The sequence below is a fragment of the Anser brachyrhynchus genome (assembly GCF_964034855.1).
Source record: "Anser brachyrhynchus genome assembly, chromosome: 7".
Classification (NCBI taxonomy): domain Eukaryota; kingdom Metazoa; phylum Chordata; class Aves; order Anseriformes; family Anatidae; genus Anser; species Anser brachyrhynchus.
In genome coordinates this window covers 242,228-270,203 of record NC_137701.1, presented here as the reverse complement: position 1 = coordinate 270,203, position 27,976 = coordinate 242,228, and the positions used below count along the sequence as shown (strand labels likewise).

Genomic DNA, 27,976 nt, shown 5'->3' with positions numbered 1-27,976 from the left:
GGGGTTTTTCCTATCTCTTCACTGATGGGAAAGGCTGTAGGACAGTAGCTTGAGGGGCTGCTAATGCTGTCATCAGTGAGCCGGGAAGAGGCAGGAGTCCGAAACGGGTAAAAAGTACTTAAAAGGATACCAAAAGAGTAAACGGTACTTAAGCCGTGGATGTTTCTTTTTGCAGGGATGCTCTGGACCAACCGCTTCTTTCTAGCGCTACCTCAAAGTAACTTGCAGATAGACCTCACAGGGAAGGTTGATCAAATGGTGATGATCGCTGTCATTCTGCTGGACACGCAGATACTTGCCTTTCGTTTTGGCTCATTTTTAATACCAATTAACTTCAGTGCCTCGCGTTAATAGACACCGTTTGACTGCATCGGCAAATGTTTCTGAGTCGTGAGTGTCATTAAAGGCCTGTCACCCTATGGAAATCCTTCTAAATAAGAAAAATGGCATTCAAATAAATAAATAAAACAGCGTTTGAACTTATGAGCAAACCTAGCGTAGCTGCCTTTGACGCTGATCTGGAGGAGAAAAATCACGTTATCACGCTACTATGGTTGCCTTAATAGGTTTGGTGTACATGAGGGAGGGAAGTATTATGTGATGTTTGCCTAGCTATTACATGGCCGATGCAGGAGGGGTTTTAGTCAGTTCCCTGAGCACGTATTGTTGCAGAAGTCGGTGATTTCACTGCCCAATGTCTGTTATTAAGGGCACGATTCATGTCCCGTTATCGTTTTTATTCTTTATTTATGTGTTTATTTTCTGGGGCGGCGATCTGTCACGATGCCCATCGTTCCCCTGCCGTGGGGTAGAATTTAGCGTGACGACTGCCTCCCGGACCAACGGGGCCACGAATCCGGCCTAAAACACTGCTTGTGCGTTGGTTGTCGGCGTGGGGGCTGTTGGTTGTCGGTGCGGGGGTATCGGTTGTCGGTGCGGGGCTTTTCTGACGAGCACTGTGGGCTCGGGGCGCCGTCCCACGCCCGGCGCGGTGCTGCGGCACACCAGCGGTCGGCGCCACGGCGCGGGGAGGCTCTGGAGGTGACTCCTAGCCCCGTGCTTACGGTGGCCGGGCCGGGGTTCATTATGGCGGCCGGGTCCTGAGGGCGGGAGCGGGAGGGCGGCGGGACCGGGACGGGACCGGGGCGGGGCGAGGAACGGGAGCGGCAGCGGGAGGGGGGGGCGCGCGTTCCCGTGAGGGGAGGGGGCGCGCGAGGGAGGGAGGGGGAGGGTGTGAGAAACACTCCGTAGCCAATAACTTGGGCTCAGGCGAGGAGCTCGGCGAAGCAGGAATTTATTCGCGATCGCAGTGGCGGGCGTCCCGTCCGTGCGAGGACTACCGCACACCAAATTTCCCTGGTGTATTGCCAAGCACTTCCCCGTGCAAGGGCTTACCATACACCACATTTCCCGAGACTCTTCCTTTCTCTCCCTTATCTCACGCTTCGTCCGTCTCCGGCCGCGCCCCTCGCGGAGCTGCGGAACCGCGGATCAGGACTCCACACTCGCTCCGTACAAAAGTACGTCTCAATCACACGGCACACAGAGTCTCACCCGACCCCCAAGGCAATACTTCCTATTTCTTACCTTGGTCTGTGCACAGAGTTACCGGATCAATTCTCAAAGCCGGAGTGCCTGCCTTCTTCCCTTCCCCACTCCTTCACGGATCCTGCCTCTTTCATCAGTCTCGGGCCCTCTGTCAGCTCTCCGCAGAACCGCCGCCGTCGATGCACAGGACCGCTGAAATCAGCGGGGCATGCCTTCCTGCTGCTGCGGCGGTGGGGCTCCCCAGTAGGCGACTGGCTCCCGGACGAGCCCCCAAATTGTGAGAAACACTCCGTAGCCAATAACTTGGGCTCAGGCGAGGAGCTCAGCGAAGCAGGAATTTATTCGCGATCGCAGTGGCGGGCGTCCCACGAGCAGGAGCGCCCCTGCTGGTTCCAAAACCCAGTTTATATACTTTTTGATGACGGGACCCTCCCCTGTTTCCCCACTGAGGGGGTGATCCAGGCTCACAATCTGTCTGATGCTTCCCAGACAATGCATGGCCTTCAGTTGCCGGCCTGTTAAATTTCGAATTTCTTTCGACTTTTTTACTGGTTGAAGCGGTAATGGTTCTTCACTTACCTGACTTGACTCAACACCGTGATTTTCCCCGAATTGTTCTACGGAGTCTGGTTGTCTGCATTTTACAAGGTCGCCTGCTAAGCGTTCTTATCGCTGCAAGCACACCTCGATACCCCATTCCTTACCTTTAAACAACGTAACTCTGCAAAAACAACATTTTTATTCCCACGAGGGGCAGGGCAGGCCCCGCGGCGCGTGGCGGCGGGGGGCGGGGGGGCCCCGTGACGGCACCGAACGCGGGGGGGGGGGCGGTATGGCCTCGGGCGGCGCGACCGGTAGCGGCGCGACCGGCAGCGGCATGGCCGGCGGTGGCAGGGCCGGTGGCGGCGGGGCGCCGGGCGGCAGCCCAGGAGCCCGATCAGGAGGAGGAGGAGCAGGAGGAGGAGGAGGAGGAGGAGGAGGAGGAGGAGGAGCGGCCGGCGGCAAGGTGAAGAGGCGGCGCCACCGTTTGGGCGCCGCGAAGCCCCCCTGTGCCAGGAGCAAGCGGGTGAGGAGCGGCCCCCCCACAGCGGGCCCTTCCCCCTCAGCCCACCAGTTACCCCCTTACTTACCCCCTTACCTTACCCGCCCCTTTATCCCCTTAGTTACCCCCTACCCACCTCCTTACCCCCTTAGTTACCCCCTCAACGGCTTAGTTACCCCCTTAGTTACCCCCTCAGCCCCTTCCTAACCCCCTCAGTTACCCCCTCAGCCCCTTCCTAACCCCCTCAGTTACCCCCTCAGCCCCTTACTTACCCCCTTACCCCTCTACCCAGCCCATTACCCCCCTCCTCCCCCTCCCCTTCACCCCCAGCCCGCTGCCCTCAGGACCCCCAGTGCCACCCCCAGGGCTTTCCCCGCTCCCTGCACCCCTCCTCAGCCCATCATCAATTCTCTGAACGTTACCTGCCAGGCTTTGCTTCTCGTTTGTGCTGTAGGGTACAGCAGGTTGATGGTGAAAGCGGTCCGTCAATTCGGGGTGTGAAAATCCCCGTGCTGGAGGGGGGACGCGCCGAGATCCCTCCCAGCAGCTCTTTGCTAAGAAATGTCAGGACGCCCAGAGAGATGCTCTGGAGATGCCCTCTGCACATGTTTGTTCAGCCAAAACCTCTCCGCTATTAAATGAGCAACGTAGCTGAGGGGATTGATTATCATATGCAAAACCAAGGGAGCGCTACGCATGGATAGCTGCTCATTTAGGTTTTTATCACTTGCAGAAATGCCAAGTCCCTTATACCACATATTGACAATCAATCTTGTCCATCTAAAGCTGGCCTGGAAGGGCAATGCAAACATTCCCCACGCTTACAGAGCAACCGTTGAAACCTCTGGCTTGAACAGTGCATTAATGTTGAAAGTGCCATAGCTTGCGTGTGCCGACACTGTGTAGCTAACTGATAAACCTTACACGTGGATTGAAAATAATCAGTGGAGATGGTTTTCTAACTTTTCCATTGTCTGTTATCTCTGCGTGTTTTCCAGTAGGTTTATTTAAAGAGTGTGCCAGAGCAAACACGTGCGTGGGGATATCTGGGGGATTCTGCACAGAGAATGGCTGCTGCACATCCAGCGCAGATCAAATTAACAGTAACTTATCGGGGAAGAGTTTTAATGATTTGATAAATAGACAAACTGATAGGTGTTACATGTGTGCATTTATTATAGCAGTTAGCTTTGTAACCAGACGAATCGTGCAAATGTTCATAACGTAAAAGGACGAGCTTTGAGCAGATAGCTTGCTTAGAGCATTTGTCAATTAATTTCAGTTTATTTTCAATATCATGTCCACTCTGCAGAAGGTTCTGTGGCTTAATGTTAATTGTCTCTCAGTGATGCAGTTGGGGAGGCACGAAAGCGACCGATGCGATTTTGTGAGGTTATACCTCTGGTTCTGATCCCTACCCCGCTGTTTTTCTCATCCTTCCCCCTACAACTTTAGTCGATAAGTCGATTCTTAGAAATACTTAAATAGATGTGTTTTGTGTGCTTGTGATCCTAATTACAGCCCACCAAACCCTCTGTCTCTTACCATTAAGCTCTGAAGGTGCCTGGGCACTGTAGGCAGTATAGTTAGCAGCTTCAAAGTTCCTGGGAACTAGTCCTGGATCTAATTTACCTTTTTTTTTTCCCCCTGCCTGCAGGAGGGATGATTAGCAGGATGCCTAGCTCATGATTGTCAGCTTTCTGGATATTAATTTTTATTATTAATTTTTATTATTAATTATATTCATTTATATTAATTTATCTTTTATTTAACCGTAGTTCCTGGGGCTTTCGGTCAGGTGGGAATTCTCCGATCGTACCCGATGTATGCCGCAGAGTCAGTCTTCTACAAAATACAGCAACAGCTTTAGAAGGCTCTTGCAAGAGGAGGTGCTGGTGCTATAGCTATAGCTGTGTTTCTTCCAGGACATCTTCTGGGTTAGCCTGACTGTTGAGAGCAGAACTGTTTTTTGTGCGTATAGTCACTGCAATTCAGCATTACTAAAATTGAAAATATTTAGATTCACTGATTTTAATGGGTAGTATGGTCCTGACTGTCGCAGTAGATAATTGCTGAACTTCTGGTTTAGTTGGTTTTCACGGGAGGGTGCGAAGAGGAAGAGTCCTGGAACAAGTCTGTAGGTCAGGAGCTGTTCAGGCGTAGAGTTTCCTGATAGCCTTGCAGATTGACGACCTGCTGGTGAATTTTGGCAGAGGTTTCAAAACTTTGAACCTTGCCAAGGTCACTTGGAAGTGCAGAAAGTGATAGGTAGTTGTAAATCAATCTTAGGTGAATTTTAGGTTTACCAGAAGTGTAGCGATCCTATGCCAGGGATCAACCTCGTCGTCGTCTTCTGAATATTTGCTGTATAATATCTGTCTTCAAGGTCCGTGGAAGGTGGTATCGCAGCATATGCTGTTGACTGCGTTTCTGTAATTAAACAAGTGTTTTTTCTTTCAAGCAGGGAATAATTAGCAGAATGACAGAAACTGTGAAAAATATTGTACCGGCCTGGCTGCAGAAGTATTTCAATAAGCGTGAGGAGGAGTGTGTAGACAGAAATGAATCTGCAAACCAGGAGGAGACTCCGGTAAACTATCACCACGATTATTCAGATGAAGATACCATAATCGATGAGAGATTCACGCCTGAACCAGCAGGAATTAGTAGACGAGGTATGTGAAAAATCATTTGGAATTCTGGCCATCTGTATTTATTCACTGATTTCTAGTTTTGAATCTGAATTTCAAAAGGAAATTGGAATGAGGGTTTTGACAGAATGAAAAAAACCCAAAAAAAGTCAAAACAACTGTTTGTGAAACCGTCTTAGCTTTAAACTGTATACACAGTTACGAAGCATACATCTTATGCTCTTGGAAGGCATCAGTTAACTTTAGGTACTCTATTAGCCAGGTGCTAAATGCTGAAAATAAGTCATTTGCAAGTGTGCTGGGTTGCATTTTCCATCTTTTAAAAGATATGGAATGAAAATCTGTCTAATTGCCTAAGGCAATTAAAAAAATTAATTTGTTTTGCAGTCTTCGAAACAAAAGACTAGATGCTAGAATGGCAGAGGAAAATTCCGTCTCGTGTCCCGACTTTGTTTGTTTTGTTTTGTTTTTTTTTTTGTTTTGGGCTTTGATCAATTTAGTAAAGTTCCTCGTTAACTTGATGGTGAACTGGGGAACTTGTGCACGGATGTGGTTTATGAGATTATTATCCTTAAAATATTCAATAACTTTAAGGTCTACGCGGGGGGAGGGGGTGTCTTTGAAAAGGTATTTGGACCGTTGGCAACGAGGTTTGCAACTCCTTTACCTCATGAAAGATTAATTTGTCTTATATCCAGTGCCTCTCACTGTTCCTGTAGTCCTGTTGTATAAATTTGCATCTATTCTTATTTGAGTTTCTCTTAAATTAGCTGTTTTGGGGAAGTCAGCTTTTAATAAGTGAAGAAGTTTTGTCTGAGCGTGCGTAGGTAACCATAGATAATGTGGAAAGTCAGTTGCTTCTGTTGTTGGCAGAATCAAAAAATAAGGAGGAAATATCTTTGCCTCCAATCTCATCTAATTGTAAACAAGGAGATTGATGGCTTTCTGTGTAGCTGTAGCTTGGGAATGAGTTTGGAGAAAAGAATAGAGAAGGTCTTCGTGACTGAGGAACACATGTTGGCTTTCCTATGTAACTGCGTGAAAGGAGCTTTCAGTAAGAACAGCTGCACTGCAAGCTTGCTAACTCCAGGAGATCAGGAGCAGGTGGACACCCTGGAACCTTTTGCAGCTTATGTTGCTGTCCGTGGGTGTTGCTTACTATGCTTAAGAATAAGATTTTTTTTTTTAATTATTACTACATTTTGAAACCAATGTGTTTCTTCAGTTCTGAGGTATCAGTGTGCTGGAGCCTATATTGGGTGGCCTTCCGCCTGAAGAACTTTCTGTATCTCAAATGGTGCTGTCCTAAAAATCTGCTCATGGTTTGGAGAGCTAATTAGTGGTACTGCAGTGGTTATGAAGATTGAACTAACTAGTTTAAGCTTCAGTTCAAGTATCAAGAGGATAGTGGCTCAAAGTCATTTGAATTGCCCAGATTCCTGGGAGAGACAGTAGGCTTTCATCAGGCAAAATACCCATGAATAGTTCCATTCATTTAGCAAGATAGACTTCAAGGCCACCTATTCCAGGCCACTGGCATTGTTTGCAGACCCTTTGCTTCAAGAGGGAAAAATGCTCATCTGGTTACTTGGGTCAACATCCTTGTCCCTTGGGTCAAAATCCCAATAGTTAATGGGTAGGAGATGATGTTTTGCCTCTAACGTGAGCTGATATGGAAGAACTTGGGAAAAAAGTACTGCAAACGTTCATTTTCATGTTGTGTATTCAGATTAATGTAACCTTTGTTCCAATATTATGGAAGCTGCAGTGTTATCTGTAATTTACCGTGTAATCTCAAATTTTGTAAAGCTTATTGCAAGCTGTACATGGGAGAAGGAGTATATATGTTTGATTTAGTGAACGGCCAAGTCAGCGTTAGAGCATTTGAGCACGGGGTCAGAATGTGGTGTTGTAAAACCTCATAGTTAACTACTTCTGGATGCAACATTAATACTGTGTATCGCAAGCAGTGTTGTTGTTGTAGCCAGACAGTTAGATGCAACCGTATCTGGGTGAGGAAGAAGTTAAATTTGGCTTCTCTCTTTTTGCGCTTAGAACTTGGCAATAGCATGGCTGTCGATAGGAAACAGGTTTTGGCTTCTGTGAGCTTGTCTATAGCAAAGCTAATTATCTCCCTGTTCTTGTCTAGAACCATCCACAAGTAGATCAGCACTGAACTTCCCAGTTGTGTTAACAAGGCCCTCTCTTCATCGGAGCCGTCTGAATTATACCATGCTGGATTCTCCTGTCCCACCTTGTCAGCCCTCGACATCTTCTGTATTTGGCATTGGCAGTCCTAGGCTGTCCTTGATAAAAGAAATAGAAGATTCTACCTCTCAACAAGACGATGATAACATCTCAACAACCAGTGATTCCTCCTCTAGAGCATCTGATGAAGGTGATTTTTGTGTTCTCTGTTTAATTGACTTTTTTTTTAATGTGAAGTACCTTGCGTTCTTTAATATTCCACATCACCTTAGTAAATAAAATAGGTGAATGTCAACTTTGGATGCGAGAATTAAATTGAATTTTTAGTGGTTTAGAAGTATATAATCCTATCACCTTTTTAATAGAAGCGTGCTTTGGAATACGTTTATGATACCCTGATGTTAGAAAGAGTCAATGCTGAAATATACACGTTCAGCTAGGTTATATGTAAATTTTGAACTGGGACGGTAGGAAATCAGGCTGACTTGCCGTAGCTTGACAACTAGGCTGATTGTCTAGAAGGAAGAGTGACTCAGAATATCTAACAGACAGCTGGTTAAATGTGAATAAGTGCAGGTGACAAACAGGAACACGAGATGTTTTCCTGTGTTTCAGCAAGAGAAGATAAAGAAACTACTCTGTCATAAGCTATAGGCTGTTTTTTGACCTTTCTTGGTAGAAGGCTTCAGCTGTCAATACTTTCATGTCTTTTGCCAAATTCATTGAGGAAAGCACACCATTTTAAAATAAAAAATAAGCATCGTGTCGATGTAGGTTGGTACGTAGGTCTTCTCGCTGAAAGGGCGAACAGCAGGTTTGCAGCTTTTTCTAGTCCCCCATATAGACAGGGACTGACATGTGCTCAGCAGGTTTTGCAGAGAACTTTTGTACAGCTGAGAGTAGAGTTGCTGGGCTTTAGCAATATAACCTGAGTGCACTAGAACTTTCTGGTGTGTCTTCGTAAAACATACATGGGCAGAAGATCGTTAACTCTTAGAGCAGCCTTTGGGGAATCTTCCAGGTTTAAAACCTATGCGATTATGATCTGTGCTGGCCTCCAGCCTTTTACCAACACAGAAAAAAGCTTTGTCCGTACAAATGCACTGATGTTTATGCGGTCCTCTTTTATCTTAGCCTGAAGGAAAAAAATATCTGCATTGGAAGCACAGTATTAACTTGGTAAGATTGCTGAAAACTACTTGCAGCTCTGTGAACAGTTTTCAAGTTTGTAGGTGATACTTGGTTTTCAGTCTGTACGTGAAGTTGATCTATTTAAAGAAGCTGAAGTCATGCTTATTTTTCTGTAATGAAGAACTTGAATTAGTGTGATCTTTATTGTTAAAGTTCTGTACGTACGAGAGGCATTTACATCTAGCATACGTCATTTTGGCAGATGTTGCAGTTTTAAAAAATACTTCATCGTCACTGCTCTGGCCCACAGAAGCTGAAAGAACTCATTCCCTCTCGCAGCATTCTGCAGCTAGCTCTAAGAAACCTGCATTCAGTTTATTTGTTTTTGGAGGACTGTGTCCTGTAAGTACTGCACAGTATTTCTTTTAATCAGTTTGAATGTGTACCTGTTTTTCTATCCACTTCTCATACTGTGTTTCCGTAGGTACGTGGAAGCACGTCTGTTTTTAAGCAAAACCAGCTTGGGTTTTCTCCATTTTACCCCGGAAAGACGGCCTATGCCGGTGGTGCAGCTGTAAGATCAAGGCAGCCAAAGACGGAACCTTATCAGGTATGAGAAAAGTAGTGTAGTGGGAAATAGTGATGGAAATAAAAAAAGCAGCACTGCCAAAGGAGCTTTGAGCAGGGAGCTGAATATGTGGTAACAGTTGCTCTTCTGCCCTCTTGGTCTACAAAAATAGACGAGATTGATTTCTGTTTAAATTCTTTAATGACAGTTTTTACCACAGGTAATACTTGTCAGAAAGAACAAGAATGACAGTTTGGGCTAGTTGTTGGTAGTTGGGGTTTCTTCTGTTGTTAGGTCTTTCAAAAAATTCCATTCAAGTGCCATTGTCTGCCTCTGACTACATTACGTTAAAATAACTTGATGCAAAAAAACCAATGACAGCATAACTTTGAAAACTTGTGTTTATGGTAGCAAAAGCTACAGTAGTCAAACCTGGCTAATATTTATCTGTGGATCTTCTTTTCCAAGCATGCCTACATTCATGCTATGGATATGTTGTATAAACCTGCAGTCTTTGAAAATATCTAAAATCAACTTTGCTGATCCTTTGTTCTTCTGGTACACAGAGGCATGCAGGACTAAATGCAGTCCCAAGATAAGCAGTAACATGCTTTCTGTTTTGAATGATTCATATAGTTCTTGGAGAGAGTTATTTGCCCCCAAGAGTTCTTGGAAATAGCAAATAAAAACTGCTGACAACTCTGATTAGCTAGAGCTGAATCGAAAAGGAAAGTCAAATCAGGTTTGGTAGGAATGTATTTAAATGAAAGTGACTTTTATCGATAAATCAAAAGGAATTTGAAGAAAATGAAAACGCGGGTTTGCTGGCTCTGTTCTGACAGTCCATTTGTGCAACGGAAAAAGGGCAGTACAAGTACCTCACTTACGGGAAACCTTGAAACCTTGTGGTGCAAAGCTGGGAACCCTCTTTGGTCGGCTATTTTTGTTTTTTACAATATTACTGCATTATGGTAAAAAGAGGAACCAAAATACTAGGCTTTTAAAGGAGAGAGTAGCTTGCTTCTTGCTGCTTGCTGTGAATGACAGCAAGGTACTAGAGAGTCCAGCGAAGGGCCACCAAGAAGATCAAGGGACTGGGAGCACCTCTCCTCTGAGGAGAGGCAGGGACTGCTGGGCCTGTTTAGTATGGAGGAGATGAGGTTCAGGGGGGATCTTATTGGTGTATATAAATACCTGAATGGATGGTGCAAAGAGCATAGAGAGCCATTGTGTTTTCAGCGGTGCCCAGTGCCAGGTCAAGAGGCAACAGGCACAAACTGAAACGTGAGGCTCTGTCTGAGCATCAGGAAATGCTTTTGCACTGTGCGGGTGATGGAGCCCTGGCACGGGTTGCCCGGAGAGGCTGTGGAGTCTCCCTCTTTGGAGGTCTTCAAGAGCTGACTTGACATGGTCCTGGGCAACCTGCTCGGGGTGGCCCTGCTTGAGCGGGGGGGTAGACCAGGCGATCTCTAGAGGTCACTTCCAACCTTAACCATTCTGTGGTTCTGTGAGTCTCACTTGTGTTTTTACATGCTGCGTGGTCTGCTTCCTGTCTTCACATCGTGTGATAAGCACAGTGTGGTTATATGAGGGGTTTAACCTGGGAAGAAAAAAAGTCACACCAAAGGAAGTTTTTGACTGATATTTGAAGTTGGGTGGTGCAAATAAACAGTTTACTTTTTCAGTGTAATGTTTAGATCTGTTACAGTTTAAATCAGATCTTTATCTTTTAAGACAAAGATTTGCAGCCAACTTTAATCTTGGGGGAAGGGAGGAAGCAAGAGAGAAGTAAAACTAGTTCCTGGTTATGATTGTATACACTGATTTTAAGATGGTACACTTAGACCATCGTGAAACTCTGAGGTCTGTGTTGTTACTGAAAATGCTTTCTGTACCACAAGCCTTTTCTTGAGTTCTGTTTCCCTGATTACTGCTTCGGAGGCCTTAGCAGTCCTGGCATCATCCGTCTTGACCTTTTACAAGTACGGAGTTCTTTTATTGCTCGTGCAACAAGCACGTGCAAGATGCACTGAGGCCCAAGGTAAACTTCATTAAACTCCGAATGTATTCTCTTCTTTATGGCTTGAACTCCCAGTGACTGCATGTTTCTCTGTCATCAGAATATATTGATTGTATCATCAGTGTAGCCTTGGGACATAAAATACATGCCTCCTTAGCTGAGAATTGACCATTGTAACACTTCAAATGCTAATTTTTCAGGCACAAAAGAGAGCGAAAGCTAGACAAGAAACTGTGTGGTCCCACGCTACCTTGAGTACCTCAGCGTGGTGCATCTTGGAGGCAATGGAGAAGCTGTCAACCGCTTTGTTGGTAAATAGCACTTCTTTTAATCTGTTTTTGCTTCATGTGTTTATAAAACTTAGTAAATGTGCCATCAAAGGATAAAGATAAAACTGTTCTTCCTTACGCTGTGGCCGGTTTAATTTATTGCGCTATTTTTTCAACAGGATGCTAAAAGAATGACATCTCTTTTGCCGCTGTGTTGTGTAAGTTGACCATGAACCCCCACATTTTTGTTGCAGGGAACCCTCTCTCTCAGGAAAAAAAAATTGCCCTCTAATAGTTATGCTTTGTTTTTTCCCTTAGCCTCCGGACATAGATAAACCGGATATTACTGACTTCCAGTCCAAACGAAGAAAGGTAAGAACCAATAATGTCTTAAGCTGAGGTAGATAACTTTTTCAATGCTTTATCACTATTAGAAAAATTTTCTCAAACCTCAGTGACGACATAGACATCAAATCAAGTTAATATTGGCATGTATCCACAATAGATGATGGGCTGTGAAGATTACTCAGGTTAAGAATTATGTTATCTTTGTAAGTTGAGAGCAACAGCTCTAGAACACACCAAGTCGTTTTATCTTGTCCCCCAACTTGGGGTGAAGCTGCATATTAAAATTCCTCTTGAGGCAAGTTTTCTCTTGAAGAAATGATCACAAATAGAAAAATACTGCTTGAGTGGTCATATAGACTTTGTACAGACTTCCGTGTTCATTCGGGCACAGAAAACTAATTTTTCTGCTTTTTATCACCATTCAAAGTAAAGAGGAGGAAAATTGTTAATTTCCGACGCTATAAATCTTACGCTCCTAAATTCCTATTTGGAGGTAGCACAGAACTGGTGAGAATGCTGTGGTAAAGCATGATTTCCTTTCATTTTGTTTAAAAAATGAAAACTAGTCATCTTTTTTTGATGACTTTAGTTAGGGGTATCATTAAACTGCAAAACTGTACCAGGCACAATAGCTCTTGGTGTATTAAATGCCTAACTGGGGGAATTAATATTTTTCATTTTTACCTTTAAAACTAGCGATGAACCATCGTTGGAGTCTGATAAATTTTCCATAAAATTAAATGGGCATCTCTTTCTGCGAAAACATCTGTGTTTCCAGTATCAGTCTGAGTGTACAAATGACCACTTGTTAAGTGTATGGGCTTCTTAGGCTGGAAATCAAAGTGGACAGTAATACTGGTTGCTTATTGCTTTTAACTCTTTCAATCTCTGTATTGTTTAGCCAGCACAATCTCCATTTGGTAAAGTTCTAAAATGAATGTAGCAGCAACTGCTTAGTTTTTAGGGGGGTAGAGGTTTTTTTTTTTCTTTTTCTTTTCTGACGCTATAAATCTTAACGCTCCTAAATTCCTATTTGGAGGTAGCACAGAACTGGTGATAATGCTGTGGTAAAGCATGATTTCCTTTCATTTTCTTTAAAAAATGAAAACTAGTCATCTTTTTTTGACGACTTTAGTTAGGGGTATCCTTGGGCTTATTAAATTGCAAAACCCTTAAATGACCACTTGAAGATCAGGTGACTGAAGGAAATAACAAGATGTGCAAACTTTTCATCTTCTGTTCTAATGAGAAAAGGGACAGTGTCTCAAGAAGTTTCTGTGCTAATTCCTTGACTGGATGGATGTATAATTAAGTTTACAATCACTTCAGAGTTTACAAACATCTCAGATTTCCTGGACCATCTTTTCACCATCTGCCAAATTACAAGGGCATGGAGAAGTGAAGTATATCATAAATATTATCCAAATAACTAAAACCAAATCTGGTGTGAATTCTCAGTTATATTATAGCAATACACCTGTGATAAGGCATTAAGAAAGATCTGCCAGATTTGCAACAGAGAGCCTGAAATTGTCAGCCACTAAATGAATGTTGCACGCAGCTGTCAGTGGGTGAAAGGAGATAGATTGTCTATTCATAATACTAGAATTCATAATGGTGGCGGGAGAAGGGTAGCCCGTGATGAGAAGCAATTATTTGCTGAGGAGACGATCGTGTGTTTTCCTGCTAAAGTGAACATGCGGTTGACGGAACACTTGTGCACTCGGGCTAAACTTCTGCAGTGGGTAGCAGTGATGTGGTATTTTTCTTATTTCAAGGAACTGTACCAGGCAGAATAGCTCTTGGTGTATTGAATGCCTAACTGGGGGAATTAATATTTTTCTTTTTTACCTTTAAAACCAGCAATGAACCGTCGTTCACTCGAAGTAGATTTGTGAACTTACATAAAACATGTCTTATTCAAGGTTTCAAACTGAATGTAATATTTTTTAGAAAGATGTATTTTTATATACTTTAGAGAGAGTGTGAATCCTATTACTAAGAGCTGGGAGATACTGTGAAATTAAAGCTGCAGCGTAAACAAAAATTTCCTGTTGGTATTGATTTGAACAATAGCATGCTTCCTAAGACTGTATTTTCTGATCCTTAAGACTGCAGGCGGAGCCATCGGTAAATCTTGTAGCCTTTAGGGTTTGTTTTCTGTCTGACAGTTCAGTTAAGTCAGTTTTGCAGAACACGCAGTGGTCTGTGTTAAAAATTAACTCTGGTCTGTGAAAATGCTTTGAAAAGGGAAGTCAAACCCACTACTTGAAGTGCATCTAATGCACATGTAAAGCATTGGATCATATTTTAATGAATGAGATTATTGTAAGACTGACAAGTTGGTTTTTTTGAGTGTGTTCTATTGTTTGTGTAACTTTGAAGAGGGAAAATGTAGGGAATGTGAAGCCCAGAAGCCTGTATAATTAGTTGCTTAACACTTCGAATGTTAAATTAATGAATTAAGCTACTGAAAAAAAAAAATCACAGTGTGGGCAGAGGAAAAGATAGGAGCATATTCTAGGAACATGGGTTATTTTAATTATGGTAGCATGAATTATTTTGTCTATGAAGCTAACTGCCAAATTTTGAAATGGAATTCAGTCAGACTTTGGCTACTTATATATAGCTTTATGGATTTCGTTACTGGTTTTCTGGTGATTTCCCTCTACAAGTTGAACGGTCTTCAGAATTTTCAAATCGTATTCACTGAGTGCCAAGACCGATGGGGGGAGGTTTATAGTTCTGTAATTTGTTTTCATCAATAAATATTGGAATTAATTTGGGTGGACGTAAGGATAAATTGATTGCTGTTTCCCTTTCAAAGCTGGAATCCCAGAATGCATTCCAGCCTCCACCTGTTAAGAGACTTGTGACACCAACGGTAAACCGTCAACCGATGCGTTATACGCGGTATTCTGAACCATCACCGACTTCAACTACTCAGTCCAGCAAAATTTGCCAGAGAGGAGACACAAAGTTCCAAGTGAGTACATTTTTGAGTCCTTATGTGCCTGTTTTTTTTTTCCAGTCTTGGAATGTTTCTCAAACCAATTGTTATCCTATCTTTGCAAAAAGTACTGATAGTATGTTTGAGGCGAGCTTTAAGGCAGTGGGAACCATTGTGAAATAGATTGAGCTTTTATGGATTTAATTCTGTTTTTGGAACACTCAGTGTCTTGTGGTTGTTTTCACGATGTCATGATGTGCTATTGAGTCATCCTGTTCTCAGTGAAAGAATATTAAAAGACAGAAATGTTTTCCTTTTATATTCTCATGTACACAAAGCTGTCACTGATGAAACATGCTCGTGTTCTGTGTAAACTATTCCAGGTGAGCTATGTGCTCCAAGTGAGAGTTCTGACAATGTGCTGAGTTATCGGTTTTGATTGCTTTGGAGTAGATGGAGTCTGATAAATTTTCCATAAAATTAAATGGGCATCTCTTTCTGCGAAAACATCTGTGTTTCCAGTATCAGTCTGAGTGTACAAATGACCACGTGTTAAGTGTATGGGCTTTTTAGGCTGGAAATCAAAGTGGACAGTAATACTGGTTGCTTATTGCTTTTAACTCTTTCAATCTCTGTATTGTTTAGCCAGCACAATCTCCATTTGGTAAAGTTCTAAAATGAATGTAGCAGCAACTGCTTAGTTTTTAGGGGGGTAGAGTTTTTTTTTTCTTGTTTGTTGATAAATGATAGAAAACAGAAAAGTATGTCCCTTTTACGGGGTTGGCAAACACAAGTTTTGATGAAAACTCTCCCCCCCACACACACAATTTTTGTCATTTTGTTTAAAATAATTACTTTCTTTGTTAGAGGATTTGACAAATTTGATTTAGTGTTCTATCAGTTTGTCCTCAATGCTGAGTGAAGCAGTGATGCTTACTTTAGCCCCAAAATTTAACTGAACTGTACCCACAATGCTGAATTAGGGAACAACGTTAAGTAGGTGAGGTGTATTCAGGGCTATAAAATTAAAAATAAATAAATAAAATAAAAACCACAAAAAACCACATGAAGTGGTTGTTGGTACTTTGTGTATTCTGTACATATTCAGCTAAGTCTTGAACTAAACTTAACTTGCAGGGGATGAGAGAGAAGACTTTGCCTGCAGAACAGCGAGCAGAACCATCTGAAAGGTATGACATCTATTAATTTAAAACTTACTTGAAGAAAGAAAGAAATCTCCTTTTTCAGTACGGTCTGCACCTGAAAGGTGGTGACAGTTCTCAGTAAAAGGAATGGGAAATCCAATGAAAATTTTGTATTTTGAGGCAGCTGCAAAGTCTGGATTGTGTTTGAAGATCAATATAACTTTGAGAAAATTGTTGTTTTTATGAAAGGAAGGAAGATGAGCAAGAATAAAAGTACTGATACACCACTTTTTATCCCAAGTTTATCTTCTGAGAAGGATACGAAGATGGGAAACGAAGCACGTTATAATGCTGTATCCACAGAAAGGATCTTTGCTATTGGAGGCCTAATTTTTTCCTTCTACAGGAAATATGGCTCATTTTGTAGTTTAACTAAATCTGTAGCGTTACAAATTTTGCTTTGACAGATATTTCATGGTTTATAACTCAGTTTACTTATAACAAAATAATTTGTCCCTCTTAATGTTCCCTAGGGGAAAAGCTATTAGTTTTAGCTATTTAATTGCTTGCAGTTTGAAAGCTCTGTCCTAATGGGATGATTCTTTCTGAAGCATTCTTTAGAAGGTGAAGTAGGCGAAGTGAGTTACAGTTCAGGAGGATGTTTATTGATGTGTTTTTTTCTTTATTTTTTAAGCAAAAACATGGAGGAAGATTTATGATTTATTATTCTTTTTTTTAATACTCCTTTCATGATGAAGTTAATTGTCTGCTTTGAGTTCACATGAAGACCATGTGTTCTTTAGAATCATTTGAGGCCAAATGCTAACTCATCTCTAAAATAAAAAAAATCCAGCAGAATTAATTGAATTTCTTCTTGAGGAGACTGCTTTGTGTTATACTGCTTTCTTGGTTTAGGTCAAATGAGTTATCCTCCAGATAATATTGATGGCTTTTCCTTCTGGGCAAATGGTGTTTTGGGTAATAATGCTTGAGTTAAGGGACTTTGCACTCGGTTTTTAGGGAGTCGCTCTTTTCAAAGAACAGTAGCAGGGAATTTTGTTGACTCTATGCTCATCTGCCAAGCAATTCTTAGGTGACCATGGGCATTCTTTGGCTTGCAGAAAGAACTCAACACTTTGTTTTAGCATCTAAAAGTTGGACTTCACAACAACCACCTTTTTAGGGGTGGAAGCGACTGGCTTTAAGGTTCTGGTACAGGTGCAATCAGGTGCTGGGTTTTAATTATGTTTTTTTCAAACTGTTCTAAATTGTCTTTGTTAGAACTCCTTTCTACTTCTCCATTTAGGAAGGAGATACAGAAAACTCACACTGCTTTTGATTTCGTTCACAAAGTTTATTGCAGTGCCCTACCTTTTGTTTGTAGAGTAGGTAGTGGTGGTAGTGTTTTTTGTGATGCTGGTCTCTGTTGGGTGCCATGTTCTGGAGCAGGAGCACCACACTGATCTGCTGGCAAGAGTCCCTTTGGACAGTTGAGTTGGAATACTCAGTAAATCTCTGGCCCACCAATGCTATATATCTATGCGTGTGTGTGTATATATATATATATTTTATATCCTGAGTCCAATTGTAGATTAGACTTGCTTGAAGGCTGACAACTGTCTTTGCCCCCTTGAAGCTCACAGGTGTTAACAGAAAGAGGAATATGGGCTGTTATGGGCAAGCGATAGTTGTCTGAATGAAGATCTATTTTGATGTAAGACTTTTTTCAGAATTCTAATGGATTGACAGTTTGGATTAGAGAAAAGTCTGAGCATCTGCCTTAGGGATCTGTCTTCCTCTATGCAGTTACAGTGCTAAGCAGGCTGTTGTCAAGTATTTGACAAGTTTAGACCAGTTCTCCTCCTCAGTATTGTGGGAGTTTGACCTGGTGTCTTCCAGTGCGATCTAATGCACTTTTGTACTGACTGACTGATTGGCTGCAAGATAAGCTTTGAGGTCACAGTTTTTCCAGGCATACTTCATTTTCTTGCCATAGTACTTTTGTTAGAGTTATTCCCTATTCCACTTCTGGTTTGGGTTATTTTTTCCCCATTTGCTCTTGGATTAGGATATCTTTCTGGTTTTGAGCTAGGCTTTTTTAAGTACCAGAAAAACGCCTTTGTATGCCTTACAAAAGGGATCTGTATTCATGTCTGAAAAGACTTCTGGAATGTTGGCATACCCAAACACCTCTGCTGTTCCTGCTGATGGCCACATGAAAGCCAGAGCTGCTTCTGAAGCTTAGGCCATATTACCTTGCCACACAAGTCTAAGGCGTCCCTATTCTATCAGAGCTGTTGGCAGTGTTTCCCATGTGTATGTGTGCATATGTGCACTCTTTCTGTATTTTTGTGAGCTGTTCTTTTATATCCCTGCAAAAGATACACGTGCATCGCAGAATCAGAGAACCAGTCCTATTTAAAGGAAGCACTGGAAAATAACAATCTAAATCAGCTCTTCTATTTCAGGTCTTCTGGCTTAGTCATTGTTCCCGTGTGAACGGTGCACTTATGTATGTCCTTTTCATTGCTGCTGTTAATAAAGTTTTTCCTATTTAGAACATCAAGTATTTACCAGCGTTTAGCAACTTGTGAGACAGCTTTAGTTTTTTTCTGATCAGCAGGTTTCAATTCTAGGACTAATAACAGCTCTAATATCTTGAAAAAAAATTTGGCTGGTGATTTTTTTTTCTCTTGTTTCCCCCAACTTCTGTACTGTCGTGTGCTAGCAATGTGACCAGCTACAAATTCAGTACTGCTGCGTCCAATGGTCTGTCTTCAGGAGTGAGTAGCGGAGGCGGCAAAATGAGAAGGGAAAGAGGAATACACTATTTATCAAGAGCTGTACAAGAACAGGTAAGTGACTCTTAAATTAATTGCTGTCACTGAGCTTACTGAAGTAACTAGCTAAGTGTGTCAGTTTTATTGCATCATAGTAAATTATAACAATACCGCTTTATTTTTGCATTGTTTTTGTTTTCTTGTGGGTTTCAGAGCAGGCTCCAATTGATTTCCTGTCTTTGAATACCTGAACTTTGCTTATGTAATTTTGAAATTTTTAATTCTCTTACCTTGGAGATTCTTCAAACTATAACATTTCTCGTTAGCAATTGAATGAATGAGTCCTAAGAAGAGAAGTAATGTTTTGGTGAAGGTTTGTATAGTTTTTCTACAGGAATGATACTTGAAACGAGTGCCAAGTATAAAAAGAAAAAAAAAAGCTTAATTTTTGGTTTCATATTTAAGTCATACAGAAAGATACAGGCCAAGAGTTTGAAAGAGTAGTAGAAGACAGCATTCTGCATGTCTGCTAACGATGACTCAGTTTTTGATACTCACCAAACTCATTGTGAGAGAGTTTTTTTCTCATTTTAATAGGAAAAATCTATTCCATAAAACTATGACCATGAATATTCAGATTAATTTTTCTTTTATTGGATGTTATATAAGCTGCCTGTAAGTTAATTTAAGTATTTACGTTAATATTAAGTATTTAATTAATATTAAGTTAATATTAAGTATTTAAGTTAATTTAAGTTTCAAATCATTAAATGGGACTTCAGGATGATGCAATATAAAGAAATCGTAAACACTGTTGTTTATTCCTGTAACGCAAATAAAATAATGGTCCAAATATCAAAAGTTCCATAAACTTTTCAAATCAAAACTGTGAAACAGATGTAAGCTACAGGATGCACTGAATATCAGTAGTACCAACTTACATCCCTGCCTAGTCATTTCTAAGTAGATCATGATAGTACTGTACAAATTTTGGTCAGATTTCCTATGCCATTTAAAACATAACTCATCCAATCTTAGTAATCAAATAAAGTAAGTGGCAGGGATGAAAATTGAAGTTGTTAAGAGGCTGTTTTCTGATTTTTATATTTGCATCCTGATACATGGTATAGACTGTATTTACCAGAACACAATCTTCAGTGCTGCTAGTCTGACTTTCTTTGGTGCTTTTTGTGTTTAGTTTGGTTTTTGAACCTACCTGCTTCTTTAAACATTACCTTTTTCCACGTTCACTGCTGTAGTGACTTTAGAAACTTTGGCAGCTATCCTGCCTAATTTTGCAAGAGGAACACTTTCTCACTTGTCTTGAGAGTGTACTCTTAATTGAAGCCATGCGAGGGTAGTTAGAAAGGATGATGCTTCTCTAGAGCTTTGATGACTAAAGTACAGAGAAGAAAGAAAAAAAATGTGATCTGTGCATCTCTGTTCCGCACAGGTTTTGAGTTAACTTTCAGTGTTCTTGCTGTACAGTTGTTGAATAGAGTATAATGTGGAAGCAGGCCTGCCATAAATTAAAATGACGTGGTAGACAGAGGTGGGGAGATCGGGATTTCTTCTGGAAACTTGCTTTCTCTTAATTTGTATGGATTTTTGTTCTATTTAATTTTGTTAATAAATTGGGTGGGATGGGGTGAGAAAGTAGTATGTCTTGTATAAGAAAAATTAAAATTTGCAACTTTAGGAAGTGGAGGAACCAGTGCTACCGAAAATACCCCTACCCATCAGTGCTGCATCGCTGCCTCAGTTCAATTCCAGTTTCGTTGGTAGTAGCGCTGTCTCAGCGTCACCGAGCGCTGTTTCAACAGCAGCAATGAGCACGGCAACTCCAGCAGCTGCGACGGGCATGGCAAATCCATCAGAGGTGGAGGGCATGACAGATCCATCGGAGGTGGAGGACTTGACAGATCTATCAGAGGAGGAGGTGGAGGACATGATATATACAACGGCGACGTCAGGCATAACGTGTTCAACAGTGCCCTCAGGCTTGACATATCCAATAATGGCGGCGGGCATGCCATACCTGCTGATGACAAAGGACATATCAAGGTCAACAGCGGCAACGACAGGCGTGGCAAATTCAACGGAGGCGGCAGGCATGGCAGATGCAGCAGCGACGGCGGCGGGCAAGGTAAATCTTTATGCTATAAATAATGTTTACAATGAGTATACTGCTTTATTGCGAGTTGACTTTTTCTGTGGTGCTCATGAAACTAACAAATATTAGTTTCTACGCAGCTGAATGAATTGGGGTTGTATGCCAGTTTGGGGAAAAAGGCATAAATGTTTTGATTCTGCTTCTCTCAGTCTTAGAGCCTGCCAACTCCCATTTAACGTGATTGTATAACTGCTTCAAATGCTGTGGAAGTCTGCGGGGGAAGGGGGGTGTGGACTTTATGCCAAGTTATTTATAGTGGTTTTGGCAGGGGTAGAGTTAATTTTCTTCGTAGTAGATGATGCTGTGTTGCAGATTTGTGAGCAAAACAGTGTTGGTAAGGCACTGGTGTTTTAGCTGTTGCTGAGCAGTGCTTACACAGTGACAAGTCCTTTTCTGTTTCTCACGCTGCCCTGCCAGCGAGGAGGTCGGGGATGCACAAGAGGCTGGGAGGGCGCTCAGCCAGGACAGCGGAGCCCAGAGGACCGAAGGGATATTCCACACCATTTAGCATCGTGCTCAGCAATAAATGCTGGGGGAAAGAAGGGGAAGGAGTGGGGAGTATGTACAGGGTTATGGCATTTGTCTTTCCAGGTAGCCATTACATGCGATGAGTCATTAATGCTACCTCAAATTTAACAACTTTACTTCTTTACTTCCGGTTCTTTTCCCTGTTCCACTTGGAGGGAGTGAGCGAGTGGCTGTGTGGTGCTTAGTTGCCTGCAATGGTTAAACCACAACTTTATTTAAGTTATTAAATTAGAGGTAACGTGGTCATATGAGCCTCACATAGAATGAGCCTAGGGTGCAATAATTGGCATATTATTGCAATAAAATAAACATTAATCTGTTCCAGAGTACTTGAAATATTTTTTGTACGGTTTGAAGTAGACAGCTGCTTTAACATGTTGAGGTGTTTGCTGAAGTTCTTGGAGTATCATTGGGCTGAGTTTGCCGTTCTTCAGCTTCCTGGCTTGTTTTTCCGTGCATTTAGACCTAAGTAGCATCTCCAGCTTTTCCTCTCAGTTTCTGGAATTTGGTTTTGAAGATATTGTCCTATACCCACTTGGAAACTTCCCTGTGTTTTATTATTACTTTTATCTGCAAAATAACTCAAACATCAGGTTTTTCGACGTCACTGCGGGACTTCTGTTGGATAGTGAATTCAGGTAGTTGTTGCTCTTAAATATAAACCTTTAATTCTTTTGAAAATACAGATACAACCAACAAGTACTGTTAGCAGTCCTGAGTTTGCGTTTTCATCTCCAGTTGTGAAATCTACTGAGGCAGAAGTGCTACCTACGTCTTCTGTAAGTAAAATAATAAAGGAGCTTGACTTTTTTTCTTAGGCATTTAGTAGGCTGTTGCAGAACACTAAAGCAGAATCTGCCTTGATGGAGAAAAGTATGTAGGCTTCTGGCTTATAATTTGTCATTCAGCATGCGTGCTACAAATGTGAAGAGCAGCTTTCAGATTTGGTTTTGTGTGTGCATTCGATTGGAGTTCCTGTGGCTTGAGAATCTGAAAAACCTCTCTTGTTCATAGCAGATTGGGTTTACATTTAGTGTTCCCGTTGTAAAATCGGCAGAACTTTCTGGACCCAGTGGTACTCCAGTGACGCCCTTTCTTACCCTAGGTAACTGAAACTTTAGCACTTCAGATCTGAAGTGCTGATTTTCCTTTTTTTCTTTATTAAATCTTCAATCTGTCCTGTCTGCGCATGCTAGCAATTCCAGGCAGTGTTGGACTTCTGCAGTATTTTTCCAGTGACAGATCTGCTTTTATAATTTTTGTTTTGTTTTGTTGCTTTTTGTTTTGCTTGTAATCATAAAGCATTGCAAAGTAAGTAGAATTTGTGAAGATTCTTATGTGAGAAGCATGAAGCTGGAAATTCTTGTTTCTAACAAAAGTGAGTATAATCTGCTCTAACTAGGTCACATTGTGAAAGCTGTTTTTGTTTTCTTTTGTTTCAAAAGACACCACCACCTCAACCAACATCAACACACAGAAAGAGGAGGTCAAAGATTTTGCTGGTGGTCCCTTCACCACTGCCCACGTCTTAAAGGAAGGAAGCGTCTTAGACGTTCTAAAAAATCCTGGTGAGATAATGAACTCCTTTTAAAAAGATGCTGCAAAAAATACGCTAGCATTTTTTATTAAAAAAAAACCAACACACGACTTATGGTTAATAGAGTATCTGCTATAAATATGAATGTAGGAGAGCATTACATTAAGCGCTGCGTTTGTTAGGGTGCATCTGCCCCCTTCTATTCTAAGTGGTGTTTGTTGCTGGAAGTAAAACTGCAAGATGAAAAGCAGATGGGTTGCATCTCCTTTACGTGTTAGGATGTAATTGTAAATGAGGTACTAAGAGAATTAGCCAGATAATCGGTGTTTCATTTTAAGTAAATACAATTTGTGGAATTGAAAAGGAAATGTTTGTAAAGCTCAACACTCCTGTCCCACCTTCAGCCCAGGTGAAGAAAGAATAGGAAAGAGCTTCAGTTCCAAATACATGGCGAAAGCTGCGAATCTTTGGGCCTTAGCTTACAATGGCTCCTGTGGATTAAAATTTAAACTGCAAACAGAAGTGGAGTGTTTTACGTTAAAAACCCTTTTCTGAATTTTGTTTTTAAGCAATTGCAATTGTTTTCAACAGTTTCATAAAGTGTGTCTGTGGAAAAGATATCTTTTAAGAAAAAGGGCTTTATTGAATTTGATCTTTTCCCAAAAGTCTTCTTCTAACTTACATACTTGTTAAGAAGGCAGCACATTTCTCTGTTGGAAAGAGCTAAGTGAGAGAAAATACATTGTGCATTTTGTTTAAGGAAAGACCTCTGAGTGAAGTGACATTCACTTTCTTTATCGGTTTAAAAGAAGCAGAATCTAAATCCACATTGTTCAAAGACTTCATTTTTGACTAAAAAAAAACCAACAAACAAACCACAAAACAACTATGTTCAAGGTAGATTTACAAGCAACTTGAGCTGCTGTTTAAGATGCATTTCCTTTAGTCTTTCTGTATTAGTAGCTTGTCTTTCCTGTTAAAATTGCCACCTTTTAAATAAGGAGTTGTCCTAATTATAGAAAATTAGACAGTTGTTCAATTGTCTTGAGTTTTTATTATTTAATTAATATTCAGCATCTGTGGGAAAATACCGCATGGATTGCTGCTCCGAGTACAAACTTCTGTACAGTTACTGGAGTAGATTTGAGTCATCTGCTACGGAAGGAGGAGCTTTAGAAATTTGATTCGATTGGGCATCGCGTCTTAATCAAATTGTATTATTTCCATTCCACGTTGGACTGTCAGATTTCAGTCAGCTACTGTCTGTTTGTACTTGTATCGACCAGTGAAAATGTTGATTTAAAGCTTGCTTGGAAACAAAGAGTTAAATGAAGCTTTAACGAAATGTTCTGTTGTGACCCAGTGCAGCAGATGAAATTTCATCCGTTTAGATAAGATTTCTGGGGACTTCCTGTTGCGCTCGGTCTGAATGTCTAGTTGTAACCATTGGCACCTGGGTTGAAATTTTTGCCCTCTAGTAAAGTCACTTAGTTACATGTAGTGAGGTGCTGCGCTAACAGGAAGACTTTTTTTTCTTGCTTCCTAGACTTTGGATTGTTGAAAACACGCTCTTCTACGTCTGCGCAACCTACAACAAGCACAGTGGTTTATACTAGGCCTGCAATAACAACTTTTTCTGCAGGTAAAGAGACTTCTAAACAAGCATCGTACTGGCAATCTGATACATGTGACCCTTTTCTGCAAAACAAAGACATAAAGGACAAATGTGTAACTTGTCAAGCTACTAAAGCCTCAACAGTTGAGAGTATGAAACAGACAGTAAGTTCAAGTCAATGCGACACCTCAAAGCCAGCAGCGCCCCCAGCAGGGATGCTGGGCTTTGGAGACAAATTCAAAACAGTACCTGGAACGTGGGATTGTGATACATGTCTTGTCCAAAACAAACCGGAAGCTACAAAATGTATAGCATGTGAGACACCAAAACCTGGAACGGGAGTAATGCCTGCTCTGACATGACCAGTGGTCACAGACAGCTCGGTGACAGTGACATCCTCCTCGAGCAGCACTGACACAACAGCCACTCTGGGCTTTGAAGACAAATTTAAGAAGGCGAAAGGCTCTTGGGACTGTGGAATATGCCTTGTACCAAATAAGACGGAAGATAACAAATGTGTAGCCTGTCAGTCTGAGAAACCAGGTATGGTCCTTTTTTTCCTGTTGTTTCCATCCTAGCCTCTGTGAATCTTGTACAGAATAAAAGTACGTTGCATATATGGAATATTTTAAGCAACACGATTCCCAGGTACGGTTGATGGGTTAGCGGCTGTCTGCAGGATTGGTTTACAGGCACTTCAGAGGTCTCAGCCCAGGTTCCAGCCTGTCGCATAAATTGAACTGATTGTGAAATGTATTAGTACGGAGCTGGATCAATGCAGATACCCCCAGCTTTGCAGCTGGTGAGGGAAGATGGCTGAAGTGGGTGACTTAATTTAAAAACAACATAGTGATTTTTCACTGGCGAAAATGAGAACTCCATAGAAAGAGTTAAAAATTAGTGTTTTTCTCTTTCAAAAAATAAGTAAAAAAAATTACAGAATGTGTCCAAAATGCCTCTACTCACCGTTTGTATGTAATTGAGGGGAGATGTGAAGCCAGATTTCAAGACAGTGTAGTCTTAACTAGTCTTAAGCTAAAGCAGAGAGATGCCTATGAAGGTCAGTGGTAGGCTTCAAGAAAGCGAGTGACCCGCTGGGTAACTTCTTCAGGGCAGTACTGGGTTGTTTCCCATTGTGTGTGACCGTAATTGATTTTGAGCGTGGTTGTATTGTTTTTAAAATACGATTCTAATTCTAACTTTGACTCTAAATGTCATTTAACATGCCATTACATCGAAAAACACCTGTGCAAATATATCGTGGAAGAAACAAATTAAGATGGACTAGACCGGGCTTTTGTAATCATCCTGTGCGGTAAGACTGAAATTTCATGAGGTAAGATAATGGATTTCAGACAGAGTTGATTCTCTTGGACTTCCAACCTCTGAGCGGTCAGTCGGCATCTTTGTCTGAGGCTCTTGCCATTGCAAGGAGGAATTTTGGAAATGAGGGGTTTACTGTGACCATGGTGCAGTGAATTGCACGGTTACGTTGCACTTGTCAAGAGGAAGAGCGATGCAAGTAATACTAGGATAAAAGTTTTCTGCGTGTGCTGTGGAAGGGAAGAGCCATTCTTGTCTTTCCGGTTTTGAATTTGAAGCGTTATCTTCTGCTTCTCTCTTAAAAGGCACCTTTTTTTTAAAAGGCACCTGTCAGGCCTCTTTATGGAGGTTACACTGTGGTCAACAGCAGCAGAAGCTTGTGTGCTGAACAGAGTTGTGTGTTGTTTGGAAGCTTTGAGTTCCACTCTGTTTTTTTTGTTTGTTTGTTTGTTTCTTTGTGGGTTTTTGGTGGCTTTTATTTTTTTCAGGGGCGGGGGGGGGGGAGTTGCGGAGTAGTTTTGAACATTTCTGTGGGATTTGACAAATCAAATTTAAAAGTTAATGTTCATTTTATAGTTCATGTTCAAACAGGATGGTTAACTGTCTTGTTTGTCTCACAGAGGGTCCAACACCTGTGACCAGTAGCAGTGCATCTGCATTTTCTGCTCCTTCTGGAGAATTTCTGGATTTAGACAAATTCAAGAAGCCTGAAGGAAGCTGGGATTGGGAGACCTGCTTGGTTCAAAACAAAGCAGAGGCCACGAAGTGTGTAGCCTGTGAAAGTGCAAAGCCAAGCACCAAAGCAGAGCTCAAAGGTAATCCTTAATGATTAAAACGAGGATGCATATTCTGTGATTTATTTTTTGGTTTGCTCTGATTTTTTTTATTTTCTTACCTGTTAAGCACAATTATTTTTTCCTTTGAGGTGTGGCAAAATTATTCGTTTTTCCTGTAGGAATATTGCCTAGATAACATCTGTTTCCACACTTTTCCCCAAGAATAAGTTTATCCTTTTTAGAGAAAAGCTTTCATTAATGACGTGCTTGTTCTTTACATGCCCTACACGTTGTTCATTTGGAGTTCAGACTAAAAACATGATCTTTCAAAGAAGTTCGTATACTTTTTAAAGCCAGGTGGTGGGCAGAAAACACAATTGTGAAAAGTTTTATGTAGAGAGGAAGCATGGGGTTTTCTTGTTTGTTTTACTGTTTGGTGGGTTGTTTGTTAAACAGTTTTGACTGGAAAGATCAGGACTAGAATGTAGTTCAAACCTTCATGTACTTCAGGTAAACAGAATATCTTTTGTCTTCACTTGTGCGCTTATGTCCATCAAGTAAGACCTCTGAAACCATACTAGAAAAAATCTGCGGGATTTGATATGTTCATGTACTAGAGCTTTAGAAAAAGTTTAATTCCTATATGCAGCATGTCTTCTGTCCTGGTTATTGATACGTACGCAATTAGTAGCAATCCCTTTTTTGATCTCAACACTAGGTTTAGACAAAAAATTGCGACACCTTAAGGAACCTGTCCTGCATCTCATTCAAGCACAGAAGTTGCAGTGTCTCAATGCTAGCAGTACAGTTGGTGGTAAAATCTTTAGTAGGGTGAAATAGAGGCCTCACACTTTTCAGAGAAAAAAAGAGATGAGAGAGAGTATCTTATTCCCACGTACTTGCAACTATGCTGCAGAGTGTACTGCTGTTACTCTAGTGCTACAAAGGTCCAAAAATCACTGAACAGTTATTAGCCAGTTTTGTATTCCTTTAATTTGTTGAAAGACTGCAGTAGAGGATTGAAGTTTTTATTGAGGATCACTGTGTGGAAAAATTCTGATTGTTAAATGTCATTTGTATGACTTAAGAACCGCGTTTTGGAGTACAGAATTCAGTATTAATTCCAGAAGGGGTAAGGGGAAGGACATTAGCTAGTAATCCCGAACAAAAGCAGTGTATAGAGCTATACTGATTTTAATCGCAGTATTCTTACAGTTGGTCTGTTACTGAACAGATATGTTTTGGGGAGATATGGTGGCCAGGGAGGCGTGTGTGTTTGTGTGCTTCCTCTTCTAGTTAAGGTTCTGGGGTTTGGTTTTGTCAGGAAAATTCGATGAGGCACCTTGTGTAAAAGGAAATGTTAA

The 27,976-nt window shown here is 41.4% G+C and overlaps 1 pseudogene across 1 annotated transcript; it reads left to right on the top strand.

The window, feature by feature from the left end:
• Positions 1-475: 475 nt before the first annotated feature.
• On the top strand, positions 476-27,218 carry LOC308197732 (nuclear pore complex protein Nup153-like; annotated as a pseudogene). Its single transcript has 15 exons — positions 476-2,614; positions 5,055-5,265; positions 7,391-7,639; positions 8,843-8,982; positions 9,065-9,190; positions 11,369-11,479; positions 11,617-11,655; positions 11,756-11,809; positions 14,613-14,771; positions 15,873-15,925; positions 18,609-18,735; positions 20,360-20,806; positions 22,048-22,140; positions 22,779-22,929; positions 24,445-27,218. The product of its transcript is annotated as a nuclear pore complex protein Nup153-like (transcript).
• The last annotated feature ends 758 nt before the right edge of the window (positions 27,219-27,976 follow it).